Source organism: Chinchilla lanigera, unplaced genomic scaffold (assembly GCF_000276665.1).
Source record: "Chinchilla lanigera isolate Chin_1 unplaced genomic scaffold, ChiLan1.0 scaffold00005, whole genome shotgun sequence".
Taxonomy (NCBI): domain Eukaryota; kingdom Metazoa; phylum Chordata; class Mammalia; order Rodentia; family Chinchillidae; genus Chinchilla; species Chinchilla lanigera.
The window spans coordinates 2,077,650-2,091,837 of NW_004955406.1; the positions used below are offsets into that span (position 1 = coordinate 2,077,650).

The window sequence follows — 14,188 nt, forward strand, 5'->3', positions numbered from 1 at the left end:
CCACTTGCACAGGACTCAGTGTGTGCAAACAAGAACTTAACCTGCCCCTGTCCTAGTTGTGACCCTCTGTATGTTCTTCAACAAACAGCTCCTTAACACAACTGTACACTGTGCTATTTATCAAGGGAAGGAGAGGAGAGATATTTTTTAGTTTTCTTTTTTAAGCATACCTTCTCCTAGTATCAGGTACTCTTTCTGAGCTTCGGTGTTCTCACCTGGGTGATGGGATCAAACAAAACATGAGCAATGGATGCAATGTTGTTTAGGACATTTTCAGCTCACATATGTCCTGCAGCAGGAGTTCTCTAAGTATGTCTGGTTTCTACCTTCTTTCCATGTTAAGTCATTTCACTGTTAGAGAGACCTGGACGTCTCTTTCTTACATCTACAGTTGCTATGACCTATCACACTAGTCCATTAGACCTGACAGAAAGTGATTTCTGTAGTTCCAAGCAACAGAAAAAGCCTGGCAAATTCTCTGACTCCTACTCTGTAGTCCTCCCCTTTCCAAGGTCGGTTAACTTCTCTCTTTGGGCCCAGATGCTTCACTCCCTTGGCTTGCAGCTGAATTCATCTAGGAGATCCACACTCTTGCTTCTAAGACTCTCAGAAAGCCAGTCTGGTGGAAGACCGGTCTTGAGCCTGTTCGCCTTTTGACGAAGGCCTCCTCCCCTTCCCCGTCTCCACACCCACCACTCTCATCCACGGTCCTTCTTGCTTCTGGTGCCTGAGTCTCCTTACATTCTTGGACTCCTGCTCGCTCACCTAGAGCTTGTGTTGCTGCCTGTTCCTCACCGACCTGGACTCCTAGACCAAGTTCTAGCTCTGTGCTCATGTCTGGACTCCAGGTTCCTGCTACACACATCCCTGTGCCGCAAACCACTTGCGCTAGCCCATCTGGCTTCCTGAGTTCCTGCTATTGTTGCATTTATCTCTCAGTCCACACCTGACTCCCCAGCCCTCTCCCTCATCCTCTTTCATTGGCCCATGGCCCCTGGTATGTTCTTGCTGTGTTTTGGGTATCAGCTTGTTCTTGTGTCGTCTCCAGATGATGCAGAACGGTCCTTTATCCCTGAGCCTGCAGGGGGCTCCATGTCATCTTCTCACCCATGTAAAAATGTTCAGATTCAAATCTGCTTTCCATTCCAGATCCGATCTGCTATGCCAGGCAACTTTACTCCATGGTATGATACAAACTCCATGTAGGCTAGCAGGGCACTGCAGTTTCGTTCTTGCAAAAACTCAGCATCTTCATTGTAATTTTTGCTTTTGAGGTCCTCTGTATGAAAACTTCTAGATAAAAATGTCTCCAAACAAAGCCCTTTTGATAGTGTGGAACCTCATCACCATGGGTGCAGCATAAACTTACCTTATTCCAAACAATGGGCAACATAGGCCAGGAGACAAGTAGGGGCTGCAGAGTTTTTATGGAATATAAACGATGTACAGTGTTGTGACAAAGCACCTACATAAAACTGTGTAACTTGTGAATTTCTTTTTCCTCAAATAGTCTAATTGATTGTTCATTGGGCTCACTCAGCCAAAAGTAGAGAGAAACTTTGTACAGACATCATTAGTTTTTCTCCATTTAGAGATTAATCATGAAGAGCTCTGGCTCTTTAATTCTGTAATTTGTATATTTAATGGGCTGCTGCAGAATCTATGACAGTAATTAGCATAGCCTGAAAACTCATTAATACGCAACAACATGATTAATGCAGCATTAATGCAAACATGACTGAAGTTATTTGGGTTATGTAGTAAGAAGATTAAAGCTAAAATGTCCTGTTTGTTTTACCAGTGGTGAGTATAATAGGGTAGCAAAAAAAAATAATAAAATAAAAACAGATACCAAATTGGTTGTTTTAGAAAAAGAAAAAAAAAAGAGCAAAATTTAAATCAAAGAGATTTCATTTTCCACTTAGCCCTAAAACTTAAAGCATAAGACATCAGGCTCTCTACTTATAAAATTAATTCATTTATTTGGAAATTTAACATTACTAGAGGTGAGTTCATTCACCTTTTCAGTTTAGCCTCGTTAACCTATTTTCAACTTTCACATAATTAGTCTTGCATTGCAAAGATCTTTAAAGCATACTAATCTTTGACCAATGCATTACACATTTATGTTTTGAAACTAATGTACATCATTGACTAGGCCAAATGATTAAAAGATCTATTGCTCACTATGGTGAAGTTACATGCTATATCCTCTTCTCACTATGTTCATCTAATAGTCATACACGTCGTAAGATACTGCAATCAAACATACATTTTAATAAAACTATCCAATTCTACATGTACAAAAGTAAATATTCAGTGATGTGTAGCGCGGTAAGAGAATACAAGTTTGCTTGTTTCCTGGCCCTCTAATATGGTTATGTTAGGGCCCTTTCTTTCCTTATTTGATATAATGCTTTATTAGTAGTTATCCTCCACTTAAAATGACTTCTCATTCTGATAGACAAATGTCTGATAGACAAATAATTCATGTCTGAAGCACAATTTCAGTCTTCCACTCACACAATCTTAAAAGACTGAAAAACGTGTATATCTGATTTCTTGCTTGTTTTATTCTAAATCTATATTAGGAAAAGGTTATCGGCTTTATTTTTTTCCAGTAAAAAAGTCAAGCAAGTATAACTAGATACTTGGCTTTTAGCTGTCTTGAGGGAAAAAAAGTAAATCTATTGTAGTATTTGCACTTGGATATAACCCCTGTGGGCTTTAAAAAGCTCTTTCCCACCTAAAAATTTCCCCAAGATCAAGCTGTACCTTAGGGGGGGAAAAGAAAAAAAAGAAAAGAAAAAAAAAAAAATCACCTTTACCTGCTATCAACAGATGGCGCTGTGACTGGCTTTTTTCACGCCTCTAGGACCAATAGATTTGCTGAGACTCAAAGAAACCCACGGTAAGAAGGGCCTCCATTAATGAAAGGAAATGGCAAGCTTACCCAACTTTGTTGAAGTAGGAGTCTTGTCAAAATCTCTGCAAAATTTCTTTAAGAATCTGATGTGTATTTCATTTAATTTAAATACTTCCTCTTTTGATGAATGTGAAATTAAATTGTAGTGGAAATGGAAAACAATATATTTAGAAATCTTTGTGCTTTGAAAAGCCAGTCGTTGTGTAACCTACGTATTATTATGTTAGACGAGCTAACTGGTACTTTCAGAGCTAAAAAGCTAAATTCTACTGACATATACCAACTTTTAACTTAATTTGAGAAGGAAATACCTAGAAACAAAGAGAAAAATGTACCATGGGGGAAAACCTTTTGATTCTAATGTTTTATTTCACCTCTATGGTTTTTAGTGTACTAGAGAACTATTTAATCACACCATTACCAAAGTGAATAAATGGCTACTTAGTGATTACTGGACTATTTAGTGATGGGGTTTTGCAGTTTCTTATATAGAAGCTTTTTCTCTCTTTTTTTGAATAGTTCACATACAAGCATCCTGATAAATGAAATGGAACAAACTCTGTTTGCTGCACGACAGCTCGGTCTGTCCTTTATTCCTCTGAACTGGGGAAGCAACCTGTCCTTCTAGAAGGTGGCCAGATGGCTTACACGGTGGCTGAAGGGATGAAGGGGTCATTCAGTCTCAGAAGGTGGAATCATAACAAGGGGATTCCACCAGCAGAGTTTGGGGATCAGACATTGTTTCCGACATGAATCCAGAGAAAAGAGGAAGAAACATGCTCAGTAAGGGTAAAAGCCAACCACGGCCATGGTCTCGAAATTCTAAAGCTTGGAGTGTCTGGGGACAGTCATGCCTTCTTTTGCATAACTGCCACCCTAGTGAAGAGTGCTGTCTCTAAGACACTCCGTGATGAAGGAGCCTCCAGTCAGCTGGGGTGGAAGGGAGGCTCCAGGTGATGAGGACTCTGGCCATCAGAAGTTAAACTGTGTGAGGGAGGGACCCAAGCTCTTTCTTGTTCTTACAGGAAAGCCGAGATCGCTCATGTCGGAGCCCCCTTCATTCTTGGTGCTGTGCAGGTATTCAAGGAGTCTCTGTCTATTAGCTATAGGTTCTTTAATGAGCAAAACCAGAGCTATGATACAGCCTTTTGTTATTTATATCAAATTGAGGACTCTGAGAGCAACTTGATGGACTAGCTGATACTTATATAGGGCCAATGGTTCTAACGACTTCTCACACATTAACTCATGTAATTAACTCATTTTGGGCGGATTACTCCCAGAAGGCGTATGAAGCAAAAAACCATCATTATCCCACTTAGAGAGGAGGAAATTAGGTTCAGAAAGGCTGAATGATTTGCCTAAAATCATACATAAATTAAGTAGAGGACTTAGTATCTAGTCTCAGGAAGTTTGGCTCTAACATTAGCCTTTCATTTTATTTTTTGACTAAACCAAATACTGATTTGGTTTCACTTTTACCAAAGAAATATCCTACCAAAATAGTATGCTACCTTTGAGGGTGGAATATATTTATACTTTGAACTCTGTGTGTTGTAAATTGGAGGTTACAATCTGGAGGTCACAGTCCAGGTCAGGCAGAATGTCCTATTTGGTTTGTCTAGAAGGAACGAGTCCCACCATCCTGAGGTGTCTCCGCAGTACATGGCAGGGACTGTCCAGCAAACTACTCTTTTACCAATTATTTCCCCAAAGGTGGCCAAGAAGTGGTTTAATTGAGAGAAGGTGGAATTATATTTGTTAAAACACTAAAACTTCTTAATGTTTGTCTGTTTGCAAAAGCAAACACTTCTCTGATTTTTAGAAACACCGTTGACATTTTTACTGAACTGAATGGACCTAATTTCTTAGTGTCACGATGGTTACATTCAGAAATGAAGTAATCACCAACCATACATTCAAATATATCCATTGCCCCATGCAGTTCTCTTGTCTTCAAGTCCCGTGTGAGTGTGAACTGAATAACATGGAATTCAGGTGCAGCAAGAATGTGCTCAGTTCCATATGGAGATTCACTTTTCGGTGACAAGAATGACGGTGTGATGGTTTGTGCTACTAAAACAATTAGGAATTTGATTCTTTCATTTGCTTTGTCGATTCAAATCTTAGTATTTTCCAAATATATCTTTGTAGATAAATATTGCATTGTAACCAAATCTGTGGCTTAGGTATTCTGGGGTCTAGAACAAAGAGGCTGGTGAAATTTACTAAAATACCCTTCCTTTGAAGGGGCTCCCAAAGTGCCATTTTAGGAGAACACTTGAGCTTGACTAGTCCATAGTTAATCAGCAGGAGATGACCAAAGACATGGGATTCTGAGAAGCCAACAGGTTCTTCCCCTAGAGCTTTTTCTGACAAGCAAGGGACAGTAGGGGTGGAATTGTTACTGAATGGAGGGTCCCATGGGATTCTTTTCAGGTCCTCGGTGTCCTAAGAAAGAATTGGATAGCAAAGGCAGCACAAGTGTACACTTATGAAGGCAAAAATGAGGTAAACTACAGGGTGAGGGCAGCCAGTGAGCACTCAGAGAAGTCCAAGGATAAGGGAAAGAGGTCTTTTGTATTCAGAATTCCCAGATTGGCTTCTCCTAGTGAAAATAAGGCCCTGGGACAGTTGTCCTAGCAAAAACTCCTTGGCCTGGCACCAGATGTAAACCACCCTATGGAAAAATTTGTTTGGCTTCCTGGTAGATATAAATGAAGGATTCAAAATAGATCTGATTGGCCCTGCAAACAGCACCAGATTCAAATGAGGGAGTGGAACTATCACTTTCTGACGGGTTCTGAGAACAGTGCTCAGGAGACATGGAGTCATTTCAGGTCCTGTGTCCTTTGCATGTCTTCTGGGTTTTTATGACCTTGGACATATTCTGCCCAGTTGTTTATTCAGTTTGCCCCAGCCCTAATCTCCTGCCTCAGGATGGCTATAGTCTTAGCTGTTTTTTTGGTAAACAGAATGAGCTTCTAGGGACCCATAGGAACATCTCTATCCTTACCATTTTCTGCTTAGATGGACTGGAATGTGATACACTTATTCCAGCACAGTCAAAGTCAGATGTGACAAAGTGTGGATCTGTGGGGAGCCCGTAGGAGTTCGTGGTATTTGTTCCTTTGCTGGTTTTTGTTGGTCACGATGTTTATATTGTAGTCAGCTCCTTCATTCCGTATCTCATTGCTCTACAGACCGGGATCTTCTACAAGAACTGAGGCATGATCTTCTAACACTGTCCTCAGAATGTAGGGTCAGAATCAGAAGTAAATATCTTCAGTTCATTGTAAGATAACAGAGTATTATTTAAAGGTAGACTAAGAATAACCATGTTTTAAAATTCCATTTCTGGGACCATCATTTCTTCCACAGAGACAGAAATTAGTTTCATATGGGTTCAGTTGCTTGAAAACCACTGAGAATGCTACTAGAATGGGCTTTGGGGTAAAACTCTTAAAATGGGTTTCTTTAATGCTGGTGCAGTTTTTTGTTGTTGTTGTTGTTGGAATTGAATGTTTTCAACCTGTAGGTTTGCCATAGACACCACCAAAATCCTTCCAAGGTCAAAGTGACTCAGAAATTGTACTAATGCACCAGGTTAGTGCAATTTCATTGTTTTTTCATAATGCTTGTTTTACAAAATAAAACATAGAGTATATTAGTATATTTAGTACCTACAGAAATGTTTGAAATATCATTTATTTGAAATGAATCAATATTTATGAAGTTCCATGAAATATGTATGTTCATACATGTAAACATGGAACTGTATACAATATATGAATTATATATGTATATTCATGTACGTATTGTGCACCTAGATCCTCCTGAAAGTTTGAAACATGATATTAAAACTGAAAGTGTTATAAATATGTCAGAAAATTCACAGAAACAAAAAGTAAGTAGTGATAAAGTTCCCCTTTATTTAAAAATATTTTCATAATTAAAAGTTTTCTTTAGCCTAGGCTTAAAAGCTTCATTTACTAAAGTCACTTGTTAAAATGCCCAGAATTTTACAAAATGACAAGCAAAACAGATATCTCAGGAAACCAAAACCCAATGTTGAATTTTCTGTCTTTTGCTCTGTAAAGTAAGCAAGATTTTATATAGATTATAATTTATAGCTTTATTAAATTGTGGCAAAATTAAATGGTGTGCGATTTACAGTTTAGACTATCACAACTTCCGTCAAAGACATCAGAGCTTTCTAAAATAAGTTCAAAGTGGAGTGTATTTATGTAATAGATGAAATATTTATAGCTCTTAAGGTGATTGAAATTGTGTATATAAAAGGAGGGATGAAAGCTTACAATTATTAGATATTGCTTGAAGCATTCTGATTAAAATAATGTCTTTTAAAATAATGTATTTCAGGACTTTCCTGTGAAATCTTGATTTCATATTAATGATTGCAGAAATATCTTGCTGTGCAAGGGCAATTTGGGAGGGTAATCTGAAGAGTAAGATGCATAGATAACTACATATAGGTATATTTTTCTCAAAAGATACATGCTGGTACAGGCATAGGTAGGTAAATATCTGTAAGTACCTGTGCATCTATGTAGAAAGGGCTATATATCTATCTTTATCCATTTATATAAATTTGTATCTAATACTTCATGCATATATGGACCAATAGATCCCCTTGTGTAGGTGAGGTCACAGCTGTATAAAGAAACATCTGAGCTATTCTGTCATGCCAGCTGGTGGCACTGAGAACACATAAGTCATTGGTTGCTCTGGACAACAGAGTCTGCATTGGTGGTTCCCTGGACTGGGAGTTCCATTCGTCCGTTTATCACTCACCTGGAGGATCTCTTCTGCAAACATCCCCGACTTCTCCTTCTCCATCTTTTTGCCTGCTGTTTCCAAGCATTTGAAAATGTGTTCCAGTCTCACGTAGCTCTGTCTACCTTTCCCAGAACAGCAGTTCAAGAGACATAACGGGCAGAAGGGGCAGGTGTGTGAAAAGTGGGCCCCATGCACACTTACTCTGCAACAATAAGAGCTGGGCAAATCATTGGTCAACATTCTACTTGATCTTAAAAGGATCTTAAAACTGGTGATTATTACCTAGCCAGAAACAATAAATTGTGCCTTCACCTCCACAGTTATTTAATGTGGTTCTGTAGAGCCCATGTAGCAAAATGAAAATAAGAGTTATGATCATTAAGAAGGAGTACACAAACTTATCAAAGTCTTCCAGGAAATAGAAGTGAAACAAAAAGGAACAACAAAATTTATTCTAAGCAATGACATTACAGTTGGATGATTATAAATGAGTGTGATAAATATTATTTTGATGCAGCAATAATAAATTTGAAAATTATGTGATTTATAATGGCAATAAAATATAATGTCTAGACTAAGTTAAAATACATTCAGGATCTATTTAAGTGAAAATTTTATAATAATTACTTTCATATTAACAAAAAATGAATGAGTTGATAATTAACACACAAAAGTAATACTGAAGGGAAAGACAAATTATCAGATATTAGAAATGCTATGAAATAGCATGATATTTTCCTGCAGCAAAAATCTATCAGTGGAACAAAATAGCACAGAGACTGACTCATGAGAATATGGCTTAGTATTCTAAAATGGGATTCCAATCATTAAACATTCATTCAGCAAATATTTTTGGGCATCTGTTATATCCCAGATGTGGTTCAAGGTACTAGAAATGCATGAGTAAATAAAACAAAGTTCTTACCTCATATGTTATCCTTTAGATCTAAAATGGCCCCCAGACGTCTCCCATGTTCAGAGGTGGGTTTTTTCCAAGGAGATCGGGCCATGGGGATGCTGCACCCATCAGTCCATTAATCTGCTGATGAGTTCAAGCACATCTCCTGTTAGGAGATGGTTAGAAGAGGTGTGGCGTTAGCAGTGCGATCTGGAAGGGTGCACTCTTGGACCTCCTCCTGCGTTCTTTCTCTTGACAACAGCTTTCCTCTTCTAAGCCCACCCTTTACGTCATTTTGGCAGAGGACCTTGCCAGTGGTGGACTGCACCCTTTGAACCTGTGAGCCAAAATGTTTTTAAATGTTTTTTTCCAGGCTTGTGGTGTGTATCTATGACACCAGTCCTCTGGGAGGTTGGGGCAAGAGGATCACAAGTTTGAGCCCAGCCTGAGTAACGTGGTGTCTTAGGGACACACTTAAAAATAGACCAGCACCACAAAAAAAAAAAATATTTAAAAATAGACCTTAGGGTCTATTTTTTTGGACCCAAAAATATAAACAGGACAAGGGATGTAACTCGGTGCAAAGACACTAGTTTGATCCCCAATATCACTAAATAAATAAATGATTAAACCTTCACTTCTTTTACTTGCAGAGGTTGGCTATTTTGTTCAGCAACATGAAAGCTAATAAAGTGTTAAATGAATGTATGTGATAGACAATGAAATAATACCCATAGTACAGAAAAAGTACTTACAAATTAGTAAGAGCACCCTCATGAGACTAGGGCAGAAGGATCTGGAATTTGAGACCAGCCTCAGCTAAATAATAAGACACTGTCTCAAAGGCCCAAAACAAATAAATAAAAAACAAAAGATGAAAATCCCAACTGTAAGGTCTGGGGATTTAACTCAGCGGCACAGCATCTGCCTGGCAAGCACATGGTCATGAGTTCAATCCCCGGTACTGGAAAGAAAACCAAAAAAGAAAGAAAGAAAGAAAATCCCAACTGTAAAAAAAATTGCTAACAAGTATCTAAATGAAAAACTATGATGTAAAAATAGTTCAAATTCTGTATGCATTCTGGAATAGGGACTATAAAACTAGACTACAATTCCAGTATTCAATCTAGCTAATGCAAATCAGTCTCTTTCACAAATGCCTGCTGAAATTTTCCAATGTGGAAAATGTTTAGCCTCACAACGGGTCATAAAACTATTTATAAATCATGAGGAGGAAGTACAGCAGCTTGAGAATCCTCTTGCAGTGAACTCAGAAATGAAAAGGTAGATGAAAATTCAATTTCATTAGTTTATAAACTCATACACTATAACAGATTTTAGATGTCATCCAATTCAAAGCTTCTCTGTCAGGCTAAAGTCCTGATACCCACTCTGTTCTGGAGGTGAGAACTGTAACGAAATCCAGTAGTTACTGCTTCCTGTTTCTCTGTCTTTTTGTGACTGTAAAGTGTGGTCAGCTTTTATGATATGAACATGCAGTCGGACACGGTTTTCAGTTGTTCCAAGGAGGAAATACAGGATTAATTTGAAAGATGAAAGAGCATTCTTTGTTTTATCAAGTTTAGGATTCAAATTTCCCTCATTCCCTAAATATTAAAACTCTTCATTATTATTTTTTTCTAATTTGTCCCACTTTTTATCCTAAGCATTCTTCCAATGTGATTTTTAGAATGCTTATCCAACGTTTCCAAGTTTACTTAGTAGCTAGCAGCTGAAAAACAATGTAATGTTTTAAAAATTAAGAAGTAATCCACATTTAAATAAATGAGATAACAAAACTTGAGTGTTCTAATAAAGAGTTAGTCATTTGGGGATTAAGCACAAACCATTCACTATTTCTGATTGTTATCTTGTCAAGTATAATCAGTGAAGATTTTCTTATTCATGTATTTATGGGGCTGGTGAGCCATACATATTTTATGAATGGAGACATTTCTAGCACCATCTAATGGCAGGAAAGTAAAAAGAAAAAGCTTTTCCAATATAGAAACTAATTTCCATAATTCAAATTAAGCGATGGAGGCAGAGTTGCTTCTGTGTTAACCTAACTTTTACACCCCCTGGTCCTAAACCAGCAGCTAGAAGTCCATCTCCAGGTTACTGACTGAGCAGGAAGCAAGTAGAAAGCATATTTGACAATGACGCCTCAGAGAGTCTGCTGCCTTACCGGGGCGTGAACAAGAAAATACTTAGGTCACAGAATATGTAAGACTGATGTGAAGATTTTCTTATTAAATTCTGGAGGTTTTTCTTTTTTGCACCAAAACTGTATCCTGTACACCCCGCTCATTTCCTGAAAATAGAACCTGTCCATGGCATTGGCATATTGTCTTCAGGTTTTCAGTAATTATTTATACATCTTTCACCAGTTCACCCACTAGTCTAGTAGAGCATCTTTTGTCACTGACAGTTTTTTTAAAAATGGAACCATATCTTTGTGATTTTAGTATTGAAATTTTCTCTTGATTATAAACCAGTGAGACAATGCTTACCTCGACTTTCCTACTTAGTTTGTGTTTCTGAGCAGAATTTTGAAAATGTATCCTCGGCCATATCCTTGGCATTAAGATCAGTGGACTTGATTAATGAGCCTGAAGAAGAGTTTAGAGGTGGCACCAGATTCTGACCTCTTTTCTTTTCTTCTCACGCTTTGGCCTGGCTTCCCTGTAAGAGAAGAAGAGAGGCCCTAGGCGGCTGCAGGTGGGTTTAAGAATCAACATGGAGAAAAGCCGTCTGGTGGGAGTGGGAGTGAGGGAAGTTTGGGGGAAGGGGCGCCTCTCCATGACAGTTTCTTTCATTCCGTGGACCTGGATCTGCCCCTGTCCTGTGACGCCCCTCACTCTGTTCTCCAAGAAGTTGGGTTCATCCTTCGTGACGTGACTCTGTCACCACAGCCTCCAGGAGCCTCCCTGAGCTCTGCTCTGCTTTCGTGTGAGCAGAATTAGCCACTGGGTTTCGCTCCGGTACCCCTGGAGATTACTTTTTGTAGTATTTTGCACTCATTTAGCTATGTCTGGCTCTTCTCTTACAAAACAGAGTCCCTGAGGTTTCTTGTTTATATCTGAGAAAAATAGTGTATGCTGCCGAAAGCAACCTGGCCATTCAAATAATTGCCCAGTGTTTAGTTTTTTTCTTTTTTAATATGGTTGATGTTATCATATTTCAGCCCTGCAAAAAGTTGACTAAAATTCACTGTTGATTTTTTCCACATCAAACAATGCTTGATTAACTTCTCTCAAGCAATGGGTCAACATCAATTTATAAAGAAAAGATTTAAGCCCTGTTACTGAAACCTAAAATATGTGAATTTCTGACTTTTAAAGATTACCCTACATTTTGAAGGATTCTTATGGGGTAGTACATTGTTATCTAAATAAGTACACACAGGCATACTTTTAAAAGAGGCAAAATCAAGATTTGCATCAAGAACATTTGAATGTACAGTTAATCAAAGAACTGAAGTAAATGAATAAGTGGAACAAATGTAAGGTAAATCTTTAGCAAAATACAAAAAGATAAAAAAGACAAGATCTGTCTTTGCTGTTACTTATCAGTGTTAGTTACTTATGCAATAAGAAATAGGAACTTACAAACTTGGACAGAAACTGATTGGGTAGTAATTTTCTACTAATACTGTCATAAAACCTAAGGCAGTCCACCAAAAATATGGAACGATAGGACAGTATACAAGTTCACTTGGAACATAGATCAAATTATGTTATAGACATGTAGGAAAATCCCAAAGAAAAGCCCATTATTCTGTATAACAATAATATGATAATAACAAAGAGCAAAAATGTGTATGTATTTTTGTATGAACTCACAATATGGTTGCTTCCCTTCTCTCACAAAAGCACTCTTTCTAATTTAGATGTAGAAGTGTAAAAAAGACTTTCCCACATTAACAAGAAAAAGCAAAATGAACAGATTGTAGTTTTCTATGAGTTTATCAAGGAACAGAAATTCTGAAAACCATAGATGAACTCAATTTTAGGAAGAATTGTGCCTCTGAGACGATGCCAGTGTGGCAGCATGTTCAGACCTGAGGCTGCAGTCCTGGATCAGGACTGGGGTAGGGTTGCTGGTGCAGGTGGGAGATCCTCAGGGTCAAGAAGGACCCCTCAGAGCCTCAGACAGCAGTGTGAACTGGTGAAAGGAAACAAGGTCTAGAAAATGTCCAGAAGGGAGGGGGGAGCCAGAAAGAGGGGAGAGAGAGAGAGAGAGAGAGGAGAGAGAGAGAGAGAGAGAGAGAGAGAGAGAGAGAGAGAGACATACTCGGCCCTTAAATCTTATCATTTTCCATAGTTGAATTTGAGTTTTTCTGAGAACTAATTTGATTTAAAGAAAACTAAGATCTGGAGATGGAATTCTATGAATTCTTGTAGTAACTGGGCAGTCATTGCTGCAGTAATCTTGCAGTAATTTCAGAGCTACAAAAAAATATTCTTGCAAAGATGGACTAAGTTATGTGTAATCCCAGCCCAGTCTCCTGGCGGTGTGGATGTGGAAGGGTGAAAACAGCAGCATCTCCAGTGCGGGCTGCTGGGCTGACACAGAGGACTCACTGCGGCTGAAGCCCGCTTTCAGGTCAGCATAGTCCATACAGGTCACTGGGCCATTGTAACTGCAAAGTGAAGAACTGAAAGGAATTTCAATTCAAGCCTTTCAAAAAACTGAGTGGAAAACTGGATGCAGTGAGTGATGAGATGGAATATTTTAGGGCAGCAATAGTGTCTCTAAAAAGTAATGAAATGAAAATTCTAGAACTGAAAGGTATGTGTGTACAACATGGACATTACTGGATTGACTGAAAGTAGATGGAACAGGACAGGATGAAATATTAATCAATTTGAGCATATGTAATTATGAAATAACCAAAAGCAAAATGTAAAAGGTTGACTAATAAACATGGGATCAGTAAACAAGGGATCCCAGGTTTATCATGCATGATGATGAGGTTCTAGGAAGAAAGGAATAAGAAAAGAGGAAAACAACTATATTTTCAAATCTGATGGTGAAGCACTAACCAAATGGTCCAGAAGCTCAATAAATTTCAAGCAGAATAAACACAATGATAAGCACATAGTAGGTGCTTATAGTCAAATACTGAAAATAAGAGACTCAGGAAAGCCAACTTCCAGGTAACGACAGGAGAAGTAACCATTATACACAGGAGAACAATGAAAGGAAAGATGGCCAACACTACATCAGAAGTAATGAGGGCCAGAAATCAAATTGAAGACACTTTCAGCTTAAAGAACTTAGTTATCACATCATGAAAATGCTATACTGGCAGGGACTGAAGAAAAGCACCAGCTAGATACTCAAATCTGAGAACATGGGAAAATGAAAAGAAAAACTCATGAATAAATAGGAAAGTGTTTTAAATATTCTTTTCAAGATATTTGTTAAGGTAAAAGAACCTATAAATATATTTTGCAGTTATAGGTAAAAGTAGAATTTATGAAGAAATAGCACAAATAATTGGAGGATGGTAAAAGGAAATATGCTGCTATAAAGATCTTACAAGTAAAGTGGTATAA

At 38.1% G+C, this 14,188-nt stretch overlaps 1 protein-coding gene across 2 annotated transcripts in view; it reads left to right on the top strand.

Moving 5' to 3' along the window:
- The window catches only part of Ush2a (Usher syndrome 2A (autosomal recessive, mild)), a gene marked incomplete in the record, with an annotated part of 661,834 nt that overhangs the window by 239,819 nt on the left and 407,827 nt on the right, over positions 1-14,188 (top strand).